The sequence below is a fragment of the Epargyreus clarus genome, unplaced genomic scaffold, assembly GCF_041222505.1.
Source record: "Epargyreus clarus isolate Ecla_fem2 unplaced genomic scaffold, WU_Ecla_fem_2.2 ptg000023l, whole genome shotgun sequence".
NCBI classification, from domain to species: domain Eukaryota; kingdom Metazoa; phylum Arthropoda; class Insecta; order Lepidoptera; family Hesperiidae; genus Epargyreus; species Epargyreus clarus.
This window is the reverse complement of record NW_027332230.1, coordinates 7,420,507-7,438,580: the sequence shown is the minus strand read 5'-3', so window position 1 is coordinate 7,438,580 and position 18,074 is coordinate 7,420,507. Positions and strand designations below refer to the sequence as shown.

General features: G+C 33.8%; 1 protein-coding gene across 3 annotated transcripts in view; it reads right to left on the bottom strand.

The window, feature by feature from the left end:
- Positions 1 to 11,120, bottom strand: part of rdgA (retinal degeneration A) — a 219,286-nt gene extending 208,166 nt beyond the window's left edge. For all 3 annotated transcript variants that reach the window (XM_073085826.1, XM_073085828.1, XM_073085829.1), the window contains exon 1: positions 10,845 to 11,120. The gene's annotated coding sequence lies outside the window, so the exon portion shown is untranslated. The remainder of the gene's footprint in view (positions 1 to 10,844) is intronic.
- Between the last annotated feature and the right edge of the window lie 6,954 nt (positions 11,121 to 18,074).

Below are 18,074 nucleotides of genomic sequence, written 5' to 3'. Positions count from 1 at the left end.
ACCTTTTTTAATCACAGAAATAGCAAACGACGTTGCTATTTCTGTAATTAAAAAGTCACTTAACATATCCATTATATAAAATAGTTAACAGGGCAACAATATGTTGTGGCAGAAACAAGAATCATGACACAAGCCATAACACACAATTAATTTTGCTAATGCGTAAAAAACCCAAGAGAACATCACTCTTGCAATGTACTAACTCAAGTAACAATAAACAGCCACACTAATCTATAACAGCCGCAGAAGACTGGCGATTAATGTTTTAGCGATTGATTAACTACGCAACGTTTTGGCGACTTGCTGCGTTTCGTCGCGGTATTGAAAACGCGCGTTTAAGCGACTGTATTATCATATTTTCCGTATCGCTGCATCGAGTATACAAAGGTCTCATGTAACAGTAAACAGCCACACTAATCTATAACAGCCGCAGTAGACTGACGATTAATGTTTTGGCGGTTGATTAACTGCGTAGCGTTTTGGCGACTCGCTGCGTTTCGTCGCGATATCGAAGACGCGCGATTAAGCGACCGGCGCCCAAAAGTGAGCGATTGCTGCATCTAGAGTCTGAAAAATACGAATTAAGCGACCGCCGATGCTAAAAATAAGATGTCTGCTGTAGCCCTAAGACTATTTAATATTCTTGAAAACTAAGTCCGCAGTTAAAAGTCAAATACAACATTTTTCAATGGCGTGTCTGACATCGTAAGTAAGTATGTAATTAACGTCCCGAACGTCAAGTGGCATTATTATCAAAACACGAATCAGTTATCTTAATTTCAGTTGAATGATCTTAGAGCAATGGGGATTTTGAGGTACAGTCAGCTTCAGAAGTAAATGAGCAGATGAAGATTTCAAAAATACCTATCCACCTAAGCGTTCATAAATAGTTCAATTGTTTACGAGGGGGAAACCTTCACCTTCAGAAGGTACCCGGTGCCATGGGAGCGACGCAGGGTTATGTGGGGATTCTTAGCGCACTAAACCCCCCAAGGTGTCCGACTTCAGCGCTTGTTGGAGAACTCCGGGATCTCCGACGGTACACAACTGGAGTCCTCCAAGCGCGATGCCCCAATCGGGCTCTGCCTTGGGGAGAGTTCGCTACTCCCACAACATCTGGTAATTACGACGGGAGTTGAACACCCCGAGCATTATAATTAGATGAACATCATAAAGTGTCAAAAGTAGATGAACACTAATATATACAAAATAGCTATACAATATACAAATAATATACAAAATGTCTTTGTTCAGCTACTTTTGACACCGTAGTGTTCATCTACTTTTAAAACTGTATGACGTTCTTCTGTATGGTGTTAATTGTGTTCGGCTTCATTTGAACGCTTGTGTGTATAGGTATTTTTGGAGCCTTAATATGTTCATCTACTTTTGGAGCTGGCTGTACTAATGGAGACTCTATATATGTATTTATATGTTGGTACTTTAACAGTTCGTAAGATCGATAACAATAACCAGGAGGAAAGATACTTTGATTCTCGCGTGGTAACACCAATTTTCTCACGGTAATTTCATTGTTAGTTTTGGATTTAAAATAAAGTATATTCCGTGCACATTGATTTGTAACTTAAAGATTGTTTGTTCTATATTTTAAGAATTGTTTTTTGATACCTTATGAAGAGGTTCATTGTTGTTTGTTTCAATATTTTTTCAATACTTTTGTACGTATTATTCAAGGCTCTGGTGTATAGTATCTTTTTCTTTAGGTATGTTTTAGAAGGTAAGTAAGGTTAAATGTATCCTATTATAGTAATTAAACCAATATTTAACATTCTTATTCTTATTGTATAGGCACAGTATATACTCTGCCTACTTCACCTTGTTAGTTCAATTTTCCGAATGTAGGCACCATTAAAATAAGTAAGTAAGTAGGTACTGAAATCCTGAGATAGGTATAGCGCGTAAGAGGCAGAAATTGAAAAGCATTAATGTTAGTAAATTTATATATAGAGAAGCTACGAGCTACAGAAGCTTATGCAGCATTAGTTCTTGCTTCATGAAATTTAAATTGTTTCACTGTAGAGGCAGCACCGGTGGCAGCGTTAAACAGTGTTCTAGCTTGAAAGGTTTGGTAAGGGAGAGATACTGATCCGAGGAATTCTAATTTAGTCCTCACGAGTAGCAGTGCCTCTGTGGCCGACCTCTAACTCCATCTGGGGTTGCTCATAGATCAATGCATGGATGAATCAGTTGGACTACGTGTTTGTGTGTTACTGTTACAGTATATATTTATTAAGACCCACACTAGTTTCCTGGATCATGTAGGAATACGCACTTTACAACTTCCTTACACTTACACGGCAAAATAGTAGGTATAGTTACAACACCGTCTCAAAATGACACAAGTGCTATCTAAATAAGTAGTATACGTAGATAATGAATTGGGGGCAGGTCTTTCATTAATATAATGTATTTAATTACTCTACGGTAAAATGAGTAGAGTTCGTTGATAAAGAAGGTAATTAATTTCGTTACAACGGGAAAAAGAAATTAATTAAATGACTGAATATGCAACCTATATGATTAACGTAATTTCTCTACAATCTATGCTTAGTTTTTATTTATTTATACTTTATTGAACCAAAACATAATTATGGAACAAAAGGCGGGCTTAATGCTAAAAGCATTATCTCCCAGCCAACCTTTGGGCTGTGCAGAAACTAATAAAAGCGGTACAACAATAAAATAAAAGAAAAAAAAATACGTTATAAAATAATAGCATAAGAAACAATATGTAAGAGAAAGAAGAAATACGAGAAGGAAGAGGAAAAGTGACGTAAGGTTCTAAAATACATACACAGATATAAATAAGAAGGAAAGACTAGAAAAATTAATACAAGAGTTGATTCCTGTAGTGACCATGCACTCCTTTTTTAAAAGAAGTCCTGGATTACATCCTTCTGATAGCCTCAGGGAGAGAGTTCCAAAAACGGATGGACTGGAGCGTGAAAGAGTTTGATATAAACCAAGAGCGGTGTAATGGAAAAGCAAGGGCAAGAGAAGCTGAGGAACGGAGCTGCCGCTCATGGGAATCCGAGAGATACCTGAATTTAATTCTTTCGATCCAGGTTGTCCGGAATACCTGAATTTACAATTCAGGTATTCCGGACAACCTGGATCGAAAACGGACAAATTTTGTACTAATTGCATTTTATGTATGAAATAAATGTTATCATTTACGAGTACCTACGGTATACTATACGGTATACAGTACAATTCAATAAAAAGTAATGGAAGATAAACAGAGTTAAAGGAGGTAATACAATGTGTGTTTCGAAGGATATTATTATGTGGTAACTTTGCCCTCATAATAAATACATTTATGTACTAACTACCAACGAATTTAAAGTTACAAACGGGTTCATATCGTATAATTATCATGATCCGTAAAATATATCTATAACCGGAATACCTGAATTTACAATTCAGGTATTCCGGACAACCTGGATCGAAAAGAATAGAAAAGAGAGAGTTTAGTACACGAGACTGTCTACGCTCACGAATTGGAAGCCATTTAAGTTGGCGACGATAAGAGGAAATGTGGTCGAATTTACGTAGACAGAATGAATGAAACGTATATAATAGTTGATAAGACGTTCTAGCTTATTGAGAAGATCCTCATTTAAGTCAGTGTAGCACACATCAGCATATTCTATTATGGGGAGAACTAGGGTCTGAATACAAAATTTTTTAGAAATTAGAAATTTCTGAATTAAATAGTTATAATTGTTATAAATAAGTAGTAGCATTATAATAATATTATAGCAGCATAATAATAACAGGAGGTATTGTTATTAATAATGCTACAGGAATAGTAAAGAACCTGATGGGTAGGGTGCCGGGGGCAGAGGTGTTGGCACAGTTGAGGGGCGGCAAAATCCGCTTTATTCTTCTATATAACGTGTATTACATATAGGAAGAGCTTTGAAACTAAATTTGTGGCCCCAGGCAGCAAGTTTGGGTATTTTTTATAATATTGCAATCTTTACCACCTTAATTTTGTAGACTTCCTTACTGTAACTTCTGGTAGGAGATATATTTTACGGATCATGATAATTATACGATATGAACCCGTTTGTAACTTTAAATTCGTTGGTAGTTAGTACATAAATGTATTTATTATGAGGGCAAAGTTACCATATAATAATATGCTTCGAAACACACATTGTATTACCTCCTTTAAATCTGTTTATCTTCCATTACTTTTTATTGAATTGTATTGTATACCGTATAGTATACCGTAGGTACTCGTAAATGATAACATTTTTTCATATATGCAATGCAATTAATGCAAAATTCGTCTGTATTGTTACGTATCATCGCTTGTCATTAACGGTATTATTAAAATAATGAATGACATCTAAATTTATTGGATAATAAACTAGATTACCCGCAGAATATAGCTTACTCATTCCATCTAATACAGGATAATCTAATATTAATGGGCATTAGATTTAACCACGCTTTTCAATGTAAGTTCTCCCGCTGTAATTATTTAATTTTCTTTATGATATTGATTTTATAGCAAACGTCACAGGTGTTAACATCGAAATTTATCTCTCACGACACGTATTGATGCTCTCAAAAAAGTTACTCTTGTTCCTAAAGTTACTTTACTAAGTACTCGTAATTTTATTATGACGATAGATGACGTCAAATAATGTGACGTCACACTGGTTACAATCGGTTTTATTTGTTTATCCCATTTTATCCGCAAATTATTCATCCATTTTCAGAGCAAATTAGAATAACGATTATCCAATTATTATCGCCAAAGCCATTAATAAAATATACATAATAAAACGGCTGTCTCCGGTTCAGAAGACTCGAAAGCATTCTCGTGTTTGCGTCAAGTGCCTAAAACTGGATAAACTTTATACCAAAATCCATTTGAACAAATACACAACGAACGCACAAAGGTTCTTGTTTATTTTCAGAGGTTTACTCGTATTCCTATTAGATTTGCTAAAGGTTTTTCAAAAGATAAGCTATCGCGGCAACGCGGGCAGGGACGCCACCGGAAATTTGTATTATATGGTTTACGGCTTATCAGCAATACACAATCAGTGAATGAAGTAATGGCAGGCTTTTAAAGAATTTTCAAACGGACGAAAAAGGCTAACTACGAACTAACTTATCCGCTCACAGTAAGCAATTAGCGATACGTAGGTTTACTTAAAAACTACGCTCGTGCAATTTCCGGTCAGCCTCGTACATTGCTATTTTAGTACTTCTACGGGTATTTTTAAAGGTAATCAATTGTGCTACAGCTTGTGACCAACATTACACAATTTTTGTCTCGTTTGGTACCTCGCAGTGACGTAGGGTATGATTGATGTCAGGTTTTCAATAAATTATTACGCGTAAAAGCGTGATAAAGGTCCGATTCTCTGAATAATTGGATCGACGGAATGAATGAAATATATTAATCAGGATCAGAAGATGGAATAACCGCAGATGATAAAATATGTATGGTAAATGGAATGGAAGTTACTAAATTAGAAGCCATTTTCAAATTTCACAAACATGAAATTTGAAAATGGCAAATATTACGAGTAGAGTCAATATTAAAATACAAAATTCAATTTAAATAAGCAAGTAATAAACTAATATGTTTATGCGCGAGTGGGACATTTCATTTTGTAAGATTTTTTTTATATAATATCTTTTGTGAACGAAGAAAAACATACTCGTACCTTTCTTAAATATTATTTTTTCGCACATATTTCATTGTTCTTCTTCCAATATTAAGGCATAGGTATCTATAGTCAATGTACACGCAAGAAAATACAAACTGTTCTTTTCATTAAGTAGGCACGCAATAATTAAATAGCGTAACCAGACTAAATCCTGAATTTGTAACAAAATAAGAGAAATAAGCACGTGACGTGGAGGCTGATTGTGTAAAGGGACGGCAATCAGACCTCGGTCACAGCGCCCCGGAATAAAAAGCCTGCTTGATTACACCGCATCCGTGCCCCGAGCTGCGTCTTACCAAATAATTCTGATATTTAATTAGGGGCGTGTAACAAAACAGACATCTACAGCAAAACACGGAGGAAGGACGCATATTAGTAGTCGCATATCGTAAATTAAGTCCTGTACTATTTCGTTTATGGGCACTACATCTATATAAGTCGTTTATAATGTGATATCACTTTTATTTTATTACTATTGTTTTTTTTTTGTATTTTTTTAGTTGCTCATCTATCTAATAATTTCTTTTATTATTGTCTTGTAGTGCCACTACGAAATAAATGTTTCTTTCTTTCTTTCTTTTTTTCTTGCTATAAAATGTAATTGGACTTCTTATACGTGGTTTCATAACGAATCCATGTTTTAATTCGTGGATAATTGTATTATGTATCTACAATTTATCTTTAGCGACGAGGCAGGTATATAGTTAAGAAATTATTTATTGTAGATAAATAAATTTAATTGTAACTAATAACGAGAATATAACGCAAAGACAACAGACTTAATAGGGATAACAAGGGTTAATTTTTACCCCGAAAATATTAAAGGATTGTGCCTAAAAAATAAGCCCCACACGCACAAGGTACAGGTAAATGGAGCCCCGTGGATACTCATATATATAGATATATGTGGGTATATAACAGTTATCATTGTATTTTAATATTTAATACTGCCAGAAATTACGTTATCTTTTAATGAGGTATTTAATATTTATTTCTTACATACATATTACTTCTGAACTTCTTCAACAAAAGCCAAATTATTTTGTTTTGTAAGTACTTACCTACTTAGTTTGAATTCGTGCTTACGATTCTTTTAAATTATTTAATAGTGGAAATATAGTTAAAAAACAAATGTTATACAAGACAGCACAATGTAAACTTACGCTTTCGAAATTCATCACGAACTCTGCCCTCTGGCACGAGGTAATGTAATAAAATCAAGCCACCTGTGTGTCGATATCTCTGTAGACTGAAATTGGAGTTATGTCAGAATCAATATAATTTAACGAGATATTTGCGTCAAAATTACTTAACAATGTAAGTATATTATTCTTTATAGATACACTAGCTCCGGCACTAATTTACTTTTAACCCCAATTTTACCCCCTTTAGGGTGGAATTTTAAAAAATATTTCTCACTGATAGGAATACGATACGATACAGGATATATTTTGTTTTCTTAAAGTAACATTGAAAATTTCAATTTTAAGGTCCTCAAGCCTATCCCATAAATCATGTACATCTATGACCTTTTTGGGTCTTAATAGCAACTTAAAATAACAAGCCCCTCTCATAAATGAAAATCCCTAATTCGCCATTGCTTTAAAGGCAGCAACATATTTGATCAAGGTACGAGTATGTAAATACTATCGACTATTCGATCGACTATTTTATTTTGGAGTAGTTTTTGCCCGCGGCTTCGCCCGCGTTTAAATGAAAATAATATAACATATCTACATAAAACTGAAAACTCGTACCATCAACTTTGCTAAAGATCATCACTTGATCAAATGAATAGTTTACGAGTCCATCTTTACTAATATCGATCAAAATAATCGATGTTTTGGGTCCAAAAGATCGATTCTCCGATTAATCGATCTTAGATCGCCATCCCCAGTTTCCGTGGGATTTTCGGGATAAAAATTATCCTATGTCCTTTCTCGGGTCTCAGACTATCTTTGTACAAAATTTGATTAAAACCGGTTCAGTGGTTTGGGCGTGAAGAAGACAACCAGACAGACATCCAGACAGACACAGACAGAGTTACTTTCAAATTTATAATATTAGTAAGGATTATCTACAGTCTATGCGAGACACTATCTGCCTAATATCTAGGCTTAATATTAGTTTGCTACTTCCATTATGTGAAAATGAAATACGATATTATGTTCTCAGTCAATAGCAGGATTGCGTGTTACGTTGTTTTCGATGGAGAATAGTGAGACAAGTAGTTTATTCAGACGAACTCCGCACGACTTAGATCGTTAGTGAAATCAAATTAAAGACTCCACATTCCAATTGAATTAAGTGCCATTTACTTGAATGTACAGACGTTTAACTTTACTAATTTCCAAAAGGAATAGGTTTCTATTAGTCAGAAGTCGGACAGAAAGCAATTAATGACGGTAATTATTATTAATGGGGGTACAACTCGTACTGTTTAGAGTAGAAGGTAAGACCGTCAAATTTATTTCAGGCTTATACCTGTATAATAAATAATAACGCTTTCTACACAAGCTTAACACTAGGACTTTTCCTGTTGTTGGTGCCAAAGACAAATGCTAAAACAACTCAGAACAGAGGTGTAAATTAATCATTTAGATACCTATCTGTCTGGCCGAGGACCGAACCTGGAAACGATTGCGTATCAAATCAGTGTGGTGAGTTCTCGGCCAAAAATGTTAGAATATTTTAAGAAAAAAAGGGTACTTAAGATTGCGATAAGACATAAGCGTAATAAGACTTACGAGTAGTTCTCAATGTAGCAAGTAGCAACCTATATTTAATTTACCTACACCAAAAAGAAATAAAATATATCCTATTTTGGTTTGATGGTAAGTATCACATGGCTAAATGACGACTTTAAATAAAGTAGAATAGCCGGTTAGCCGACAACAGTAGTAGATACGGAAATACTAAGAATCCAAAGAGGATAAATATTAAATACTTCATACTAATTTATACAGTTGCAGATCTTATACATGAATGAGCAAATCATAAGGAACGACTACTCAATAGAATTAAGAACAATGAATCTTCCTCGCTTTGTAATAATCTCTTCAATTGGGAGTAATTTGATATCTACCAGATTTTCAAAACTTTCCATACAAAAATAGACAAAATCTGATTCTGAGAAATTCGGCTCTGTAACTAGTTACCATGCCTACAGATCTTCCAATCATCTTTTTATAGGACAATAAAGAAGGCTGTAAAGGGTATATATGTAAGATTAATCCTTGTGTACTTCATTAAGCAGGCACATTAATTTTTTATAAGTCAGACCATAAAACTGAAATGTGTTGAAGGCGCGTGTTTAATGCAATAACAATTAACGGCACGTTTTATCGTAGGTAAATATTTAGTCGAACGTTGCCCGTATTCTTTCCGGTGAAATTGTGAGTTAAACTCGTAAACCATATCTTTATATACATTCGCGATGTTAAACCGAAAATAACGAGGTTATTTCAGCCCGTTCGTAGATCATTCTCGTTGTTGATTCCAACGTTATTGTATTCCAGGAAAATTAAATCAACTAGTCATGGAATTAGAATTTGTACATAGAACAAATTGATTATTTGGTACAATGGCTAATTTTATTGATAATTTTCCGGTTTTTATCCATAAAGTGATTCATTTAATTCTAATTCTCGTAACTATTAGTAAATATATGATTTTTCATAGTTTTTCTCCAAATTGAAATTTAAAATAAAAGAACATACTTTGGATTATGTAGCTTAGATTGTGGGATGAAAATGAACAGGTTAATATTAATAAGCATTTAAACTTTTTGAAATAATTATCAGTAAAGTATTTTATTAATTAAAAGTTAAAAAAGAGTATGATACTTTAGTGAATGCGTTAATACTTATCCCATAATATATATTCCGAGACTTACAACTTTCTTCAAAATGAAGAGCCAACTCTACTTATACGGACCGTCATAACTTTTTTGGATTGGTTAGGGGCTGTCCAATAATCATGTGAGGCTCGAAAGGGGGGGGGGAGTCCATAAAAAATCACGAAATATCACAAGGAGGGAGGGGGGGTAAAGTAATATATCACGTGTACTTATTTTTTCGGCAAGCGCGCGATACTCAACCGAAAACCGGCGTTACATATATTTTTTTTTTACTTGCAAGATGCTTATTGGTGTTGAAGAAAGTCTTGCTAATCCGTGGTTCGAAAATATTGTACATTAAATAATGTTCATGAACTAGTACAAAAAACTTTTTCGCATTTCATTCATTATTTTTATGTCACTCAAAAACAAACTGCAACCTTTCTGTCTACCTCTGGACGTTATTATAGTAGTATTTAATTTTCCATAATAAAATTAGATGATACTTATACCAGTATTTTTTTATAAAAAAAAAATAGATTCTTTGCAGGTACGAAAAAATACACGTGATATAGGGGGGAGGGGGGAAGGTTGGTCTTAAACCTCTCCACGTATCACCAAGGGGGAGGGGGGGTCAAAAAATGCCAAAAAAAATCACGTGATTAATGGATGGCCCCTTACTGTGCTATTTTTACACAATATATTCATATACTTCAATCATACATTTCTTTGTACCAAACTTGAATCAAATATGTAGAAAAGTACAAACAATTTCTCGAACATGAGTATGAAGCCGGCGCCATGGCGCCATTTTTTAAATTAGATAAATATTTACGCAATATGTACATGAAATTGTGTATGTATTGAACAGTTTATGTTATTTTTCAAGGGTGAAATTATATAGCCAAACACGATAACATTAGTTTACTATTTAATATTATATTATATGAATTAAGATCTTAATATAATGATCTTAAAAATAACAAATTAAAAAGGTCTCTACAATATTTTTCCCATAATTATCTGGTATACTTTGGAATTCTCCAAACTGATCATATAGGTACCATATGACATACACTTAACTGATATTTAAGTAATGTAAGCTTATTTTTCATATTTATAACGTGACAACCAACGTATAATTGAACATAAAAAAAGAAAACAAAATTAAACTTTCATTGTGTTTTTAATAGCCTATTGTACTTTTGAAACATTATTTCAACGTGGCAGTGGCTAGAAAGTAGTTACTCATAAAGTAATTAAAATGAAATAAAAGTATAGATACTTACCAATACACGGGATAACATGTGCATATGCATGCAATCAGCCGGCGGCTGCAGCCGCATCACGGCCGCACATGGCGATCTTCGCACTACTAACACCGTCCCAAACTATAACAACCACTTGTCAGTAACCATGCAATTAATTTAAAAAGTCTTAAAAGTACTTGGTTTAGGGAAACCGAATATCGCGACGCGGACTTGATACGTAAAGTAACGATGTTTACGTTCAGCGCGCGAGGAACTGGCTCCGGGCGGGCGAGCGCCCACGAGGTTGAAGCCAACTGCCGCTCGCTTTGGGCGGGCGGCTGCCCCTTCACCCTCGCCCCGCGCCCACCAATGCCTTAAAAATTCCTTACGTTCCATCACACTTAGAAACCTTGTTTGAAGTGTTTATTAACGAAGTGTGCCACGAAAATAATAGTCCAAATTTTACTCGAATTTAGGAAATTCCCCTAATTTTATCAATTTTCAGGGGTCGCTAACATTGTAACGACTAAAATTTAATAAGTAATTCAAGGCAAACACCGCCGTTACGGCATTACAAGCACAATTTAATAAGTCAACTTAATGCAGGTAGTGTTAAATATTGTATTTACAACGTATGTGCCAATTGGCTGTCTTGTAACGATTTCATGGTATGTATAAGAAAAACCCATAACAATAACAAAAAATATCGATTTTTTGTTATTGTTATGGGTTTACATTGTTGAAAGTTTAGTTTTAAATTTGGTAAATTCAACGCCATTACTAAAATTCATGACCTTAATATATTCTATGCTTACCATGATAGAGTGCACATAAATTTTAAGCACTATAAATGTCCGCCGTTTAAAAAAACATCACTAGATATGAGTTTTCCATAATCCCAATAGTTTTATACCTTCTAAATGAAAAAATCGTTCAAATGAAAAAGTATTGGTGATATGCAGGCGTAACGCATTGCTATTTATTAGTAGGTATTTACTACTATCTATTTAGTAATAAAAATATTATTTATTTTTATTTTATTATCTACAGTTATAGATAATTATTATTAGTATGGTAGACATATTAGACATATTTTCCTCTTTGTATATACATTTACCTTGCCAACACAGACACTACATATTGAACAAAACACAACATAAAAACTTGTAAGATTATACAAAATTAATATATCTACAAGGAATTAGGAGCACACAGTCATATAGCTTAAACGCTAATGCTTACAAAAGCTTTGGCATAATCACAGGAGAAAGGGATATGGGAAAAACAAAACTAATTGGCAACAGGAACACGCTACTATTTGGAGGAAATTAATTAACTATGTTTACGCGAGCTCATTGCAAACGAATACATAATTACGTATTTGCATATTTCAGTTTATCATCACTATTCAGTAATGTAATGTGCATCTAGAATTTTATCTGTGCAATTTATACAGCTGGATTCAAGGTATATTTGTAATCTAAACAAACCAGGCTATTTGATATATAATTGATATACATTGCTATCCCATTGATAGCCACATTGACAGGTCTCATCTTAGAGTGAGAGGAGTTTAGGCCATAGTCCACTACGCTGGTCAAGTGCGTTTTGATAGACTTAAACACCTTTGAAAATTGTTTTAAAGATATTTCAGGTGTGGAGGCTTCCTCGCTATGTTTTCTTTTACCGTTAAAGTTCCCGAATATTATTATAACTTTGAAAAACCTGACGTGAGTCTGAGGCATATTTTAGATCAGTAGGCTATCAGTGCTTAAAGCTTTAATTAACACTGATTAACTCGCAATAAAGCCAGACTTATCGCTTTTGTATTTTAAAATTGTATAAAAGCGAATTCAAAGAGAATGTTTAAAACAACATATCAGAAACAGGCTTAAAAATTTATGTAAAAAAACGGTTCTGTAAAGTCGGTTTACTGACGATAGTTGAACGTGACAACGTCATAAGAAAATACTGATGGAATGGTTGCATTTTTCAAGGAAAAAAAAATAATTTTATTTGTTTGATAGATATTTTGTATGGATATAGAGAAGGAGATAAATACGCGGAGGCCGATTGTGCCTCTTTGTCGCTCGTTCCGCGCTCTCCCTTGCACTTCAAGCCTTAAATGTAACCACATGTAACGCCTCAGAGCGAGGTAACGCCGCATGAGTCATGTTTTTTTGGTGAGTGCAGTCGGCTCCATCGAATTATAAGACGTTGTCACGTCAAAACCTGTATTTTAAATTGGCTGATTATTTCAGTTTAAGCAATTAAGTTATCTTGCATTCATTTCGTAAAAAAAAATACTACAATACTGTTACTAACTAACAAGTAGGTACAGGCGGTTTATTAGCGGAAAAAACATGTTCTTTTTTGGTTAATATATTATTAGATATACCTATACTTATATGGAGCGCGATATAAAAACTTATCTTCATACCATTAATATTTATAGATACTCTCGCCTGCGTATTAAAACTTACCTGAAAAAATAAGAATAATACTAAATTATTATTTTGAAATAAAGATGATTACTTTGAGCAACACCGTGTGCTAAGTTCAAACACGACAAACAAAAACAATAATTAAAAAATCCATGCCCGAGCTGCTTTTTGGTCAAGATGGTCGACAAGTTCGAATTGGACCAACATCAGGTACAGTTAGGGAGATAGTATTCTTAGCTACTCTACGTTTTCGCTCGATGTGGTAATATTAGAAAACCTAACCCAGAAACTGGTCAAATTTTTGAAGACGCTTTCTACAGTCACATAGTTTAAGAACAAAACAAAACTTAATCATATACCTTGAAGAAGTAATGCAGTTAGCAAATTGAACGTCTTCATTCATGAAAGTAAAAAAAACAACTCTATTTTTTTACGGTTGTAATCTTTTGTTACTTAGGTACTTGTTTCACATTATCTGTGTACAATTTTTACGAATTTTGTGGCATGTAGATACCTTATTACCTACGTCCTGAAGTAAGCTAAAATTGAACATTACTGATGTGTTCTATGTTTAAGCCTTTAAGAATTATGACTAGAGAATACCTTCTGTTTGTATAAAACATGAAGCGAGAACAAAACGTGAGTGAAATACATAGGCTACTTACAGTAGTGGCATAATAAGTTAGACATTAGATATAACCAATTTTCCACATAATATAAGAACTAAATAATATTAGGTACTGAAAATCCGTTGACGGGAAACATTTAGGATTTGACCAAAGTAAAATTTTGTAGGATAAATCATGATGGAGATTTAGATTTAATGAAAAAAGACTTGATATATGTACTTATAATAATCATTAATAATATGATATGGTAGGACATATGATAATTAAGCTGCTTATGAGTTGATTATAAATATAATTATATATTTCATATTTTAGATTAATGTAGTAAAATCTTCAAGAAATGTAAATAAATTATTATAAAACATGATCTGAGTAAATGTTCATAATCATGCAATAAATAAACATGACGAATCCCGCGCAACGTCAACGCAATTTAAAATTTTCCTATGATATACATATGTACATAATAATCGAAATTAAGTAAATTCACGATAATAAGTTATAAAATTATTCACTGAAAATTGCGGTTTCAGAACTGCCTATGCTAAAGTACTTATCTTTATTAACTTTATCGGTTAATACTCTGAAACATTTGTAAAGTAATGTATTATTAAATAGCTTTGAATTATCTCCGTTAAAATGTTTGATGAATTATAAATAGATATTTCTCCTATTTATGCAATAACGGTATTATTAAATTAGCTTTGAATTATCTCCGTTAAAATGTTTGATGAATTATAAATAAATATTTCTCCTATTTATCTAATAACGGTATTATTAAATTAGCTTTGGATTATGTCCGTTAAAATGTTTGATGCATTATAAATAGATATTTCTCCTATTTATCCAATACCGGCATTATTAAAATAGGTTTGAATTATCTCCGTTTCAATTTTTGATGAATTACAAATAGGGCTTTCTACTATTTGTTTTATAAAGGTTACATGATAAGGATTTTGACGGTGGGTTGAGTTGGCTAAAATTAATAAACATGTCTAATTGAATCAAAACGTAACATCGGTTCTATCACGGCGGTAAATTCTATAATGGTTATGTTAATTTCTAGGGTTCCATAACCAATGTTTGGACGGATCCTTATTACTAATAAGGCATCGAGTCCGTTCGTCTGACGCAGGATTACGTCTCTTGAACTGTAATAACTTAAACTTGTAGGGCTTAAATTTTTACAGAGTGTATATCACTAAAGCTATCATACGTCCATATAAAAAAAAGTGGAATAAAGTTAAAACAAAAGTTCCCATAGACAAAGAAGTTTTTTGTTTTTGCGTTTTGCTCTAAGTAAATAATGGTAAAACAAACAAGTCTAAGATCATAAGGACTCTTTGTTTGCGTCCGACTCGCACCTGGCCGGTTTTAATAAACAAGTACTGCATAATGAGACGATGTCTACCAATTTAGCCGACCACAGTACCTCCGTCATTAGATATAGCCGTTTGAACTTGTTATATAGATAAACCTCAACGATTTCTTGATGAAATGATATATTATTCAGAATTTGATAATGCAATCGAAAACAGATAGCATATTTTTTCCCGGTGGTTGACAATCTCAATAATATAGATAGGTAAAGGATTTGTTCTGTTTCTTTTCGGATTTTTTTATTCGGTCATGTCACGTTATGATTATTATTTCTACAAAATCTCATAATTCACTCAGCCCGCTTGTACAATTACAATGAAATATATTTCCCTTGTGAAAGTAAGCAAGTACATAGGTACTTAAGAACTTGCACTCATACGTAAATGTTTTATCTGATTAATGAGTTTTATCGGTGTCCTCATTCTTTAGTAGAAAAGTAATATGAGTAAATACAGTAATAAAGTCGGTACATTACTTAATCATAAGTAGGTGTGTGTGAACGTAAATAAAGTGAGGTGTACAAGCGATCCCATATATTTTAGTAATAAAATAGTATAACAGAAGAAAAATAACACAACTGTCTTTATGTATACGCTACAAGTGGTTTAGGTACCTAATACCGGCCTTTTTATCAATTCAATCATTGGCAGAAGCGCCGTACTTAGAGCAAAATTACACGTGCAAAAGCAGATAGATACACGTGATACCTACGCTAAGAACTGAGCAAAAAAATTCAAGGCAAAAGCAATTTTTAAGCCAATAAAAAATAAAACATGTGCCTGCGTGTGCGAAAGCTTCATGAGATTTACTTTGCAACAAATAATATAGGCATTAATTTGAATGCTTGTCAATAAGCGATTGTTTATCGAGCTAATCCGCTTTGTAGACGGAAAGATCGAACGTCACTAGATTCCATGACGCCTCTTTAGCCGAGTCGAATGTAACAAAGACTCACGTTGCTTCAATGACGTCACTGGAAAAACGGACTCGGCAGCCCGGCTGTTCGTCCAATCTACAAATAGAAAAAGAACAACTTAACTTGTTTCTCGCAAAATTTTCCTCCATTATCTGTTAATAACCGTCATTGACTTACATCACCGCCTTCTTGAAGGATTTAAGTAAGGAGATATCAGTTGACGTCAATTTCCTACAAAACGACGATTTACGAAATCTATAACAAGTGATGAGTTGATATGAAACGATAAAATGTCAGATTGCGGGGATATCTGTATATTTGTGTACTCAGTTTTCAGTGTTATCTTTAACCAAACGTTGATTAGTTGAATAGGTATTCCTATATCTGTTGTAAAAGTTGTATGTCGACTGTAATTGGGTCGTAACTTTTGTAACGGGCAACAATAAACATACCCCTTATCCTTCTTGTCCTCAACAGGCTCCTCAGCTTCCTCCACACCATTGCATCCTTCCACTACCACTTCAGGAACGTCACTCATCTTCTACTCTCACAACACCTGACGCGATAAACGATAGTGACCGATGAAGCACCGTCGAGCCTGAACAGAAGACTGCCACACATCGCCCTTGGTAAAAGATTACCATTACTACAAGTTAGATTATTAAATTAAGCGAAGTTAACTTACAGACAACATAAAGCATGCGCCGTGGCCAGCAGCGGGTCACGAACGCACGGTTAGGGCTTCAAATGCGTAATCCCTTTAAAGAGTAAGATGTATACTTTTATAGAATAGTTGACGCATTGCATTTTATATGGATTGTATAAGAAGTACTGGAACAGACACAGATTTTTTATTGTAAATAAGTAATAATCATAAGAAAATTTAATTATAACAATAAACCTATTTTAGACTAATCATCACCAACAATTACCACTTATTGGAAAAAAGTACCTAATTACTAATGTAACTAGAAGACGGCAATTATTCGACTACAAGGAGATCTAATAAATAAAGGCCGATAATAGGAAATACGCTATACAAACTGGTATTTTATGAATATTTAATACAATTTTATTATTCCAACAATGATATGTTCCAATGAAACAATTTTATTAATGGGTGCAAAGAGGAACATCCTTACAAAGTACCTACTTCAGAGGGCAAAGGACAACAAGTAGCAATCGGCCGTTGAATGATAGTTCCATTAGTCCCTTGTGAGACGCAGAGCAAATAGAATAAGCTCTTCAATCAATCTGAACCACTTGTCCACAAACTTTTAATAGATTGCTTTCGAGCGTGCCTGCACTTACAGTAATGGCCACGATCGTTTTTCCATAAACCTTAGTGGATACCAAGGCAGGTACCCCATTGTTCGACCCATATCCGAGTATCGACACACATACAAAGCATCGCGCACACTAGCTAGACTTGCATGCAACAGCGGCGAATTAAATTAAAAGGGCACTGTCGTGACTCCTCGTAAAGCTAATAGAGATCGTAGAGATCGTGTAGGAGTCAATTAAGATACGAAATTTATTTATTCAGAGGATAAAAGAAATACTTTGTTACGGACAGCCAAAATAAATATTTTATGGAAAGTTAGTTAACTTAGACAAGCTTATAAAGTCAGCTGTGGATAAAATATGCACGACAAAGGCTTATCGTTATCAATATTTCAAAGGATGAAAAAACAGTTATATACTACAAAAATAATATTCACTTGCATGAACAGAGAAAGAAAACATTTTCAGGTAACTTATAATGCCGTCGCAATTACAAAAGGCAAAACTTACATTTTGCAAATGTTGAGAAAATCGAGATTAAAATATTTTTTTAACTGTTAAAAAAAACACGTTTAAAGTGTTTTTTCTGAATTGTGTAAAAGTTAAAAGTTGCGTT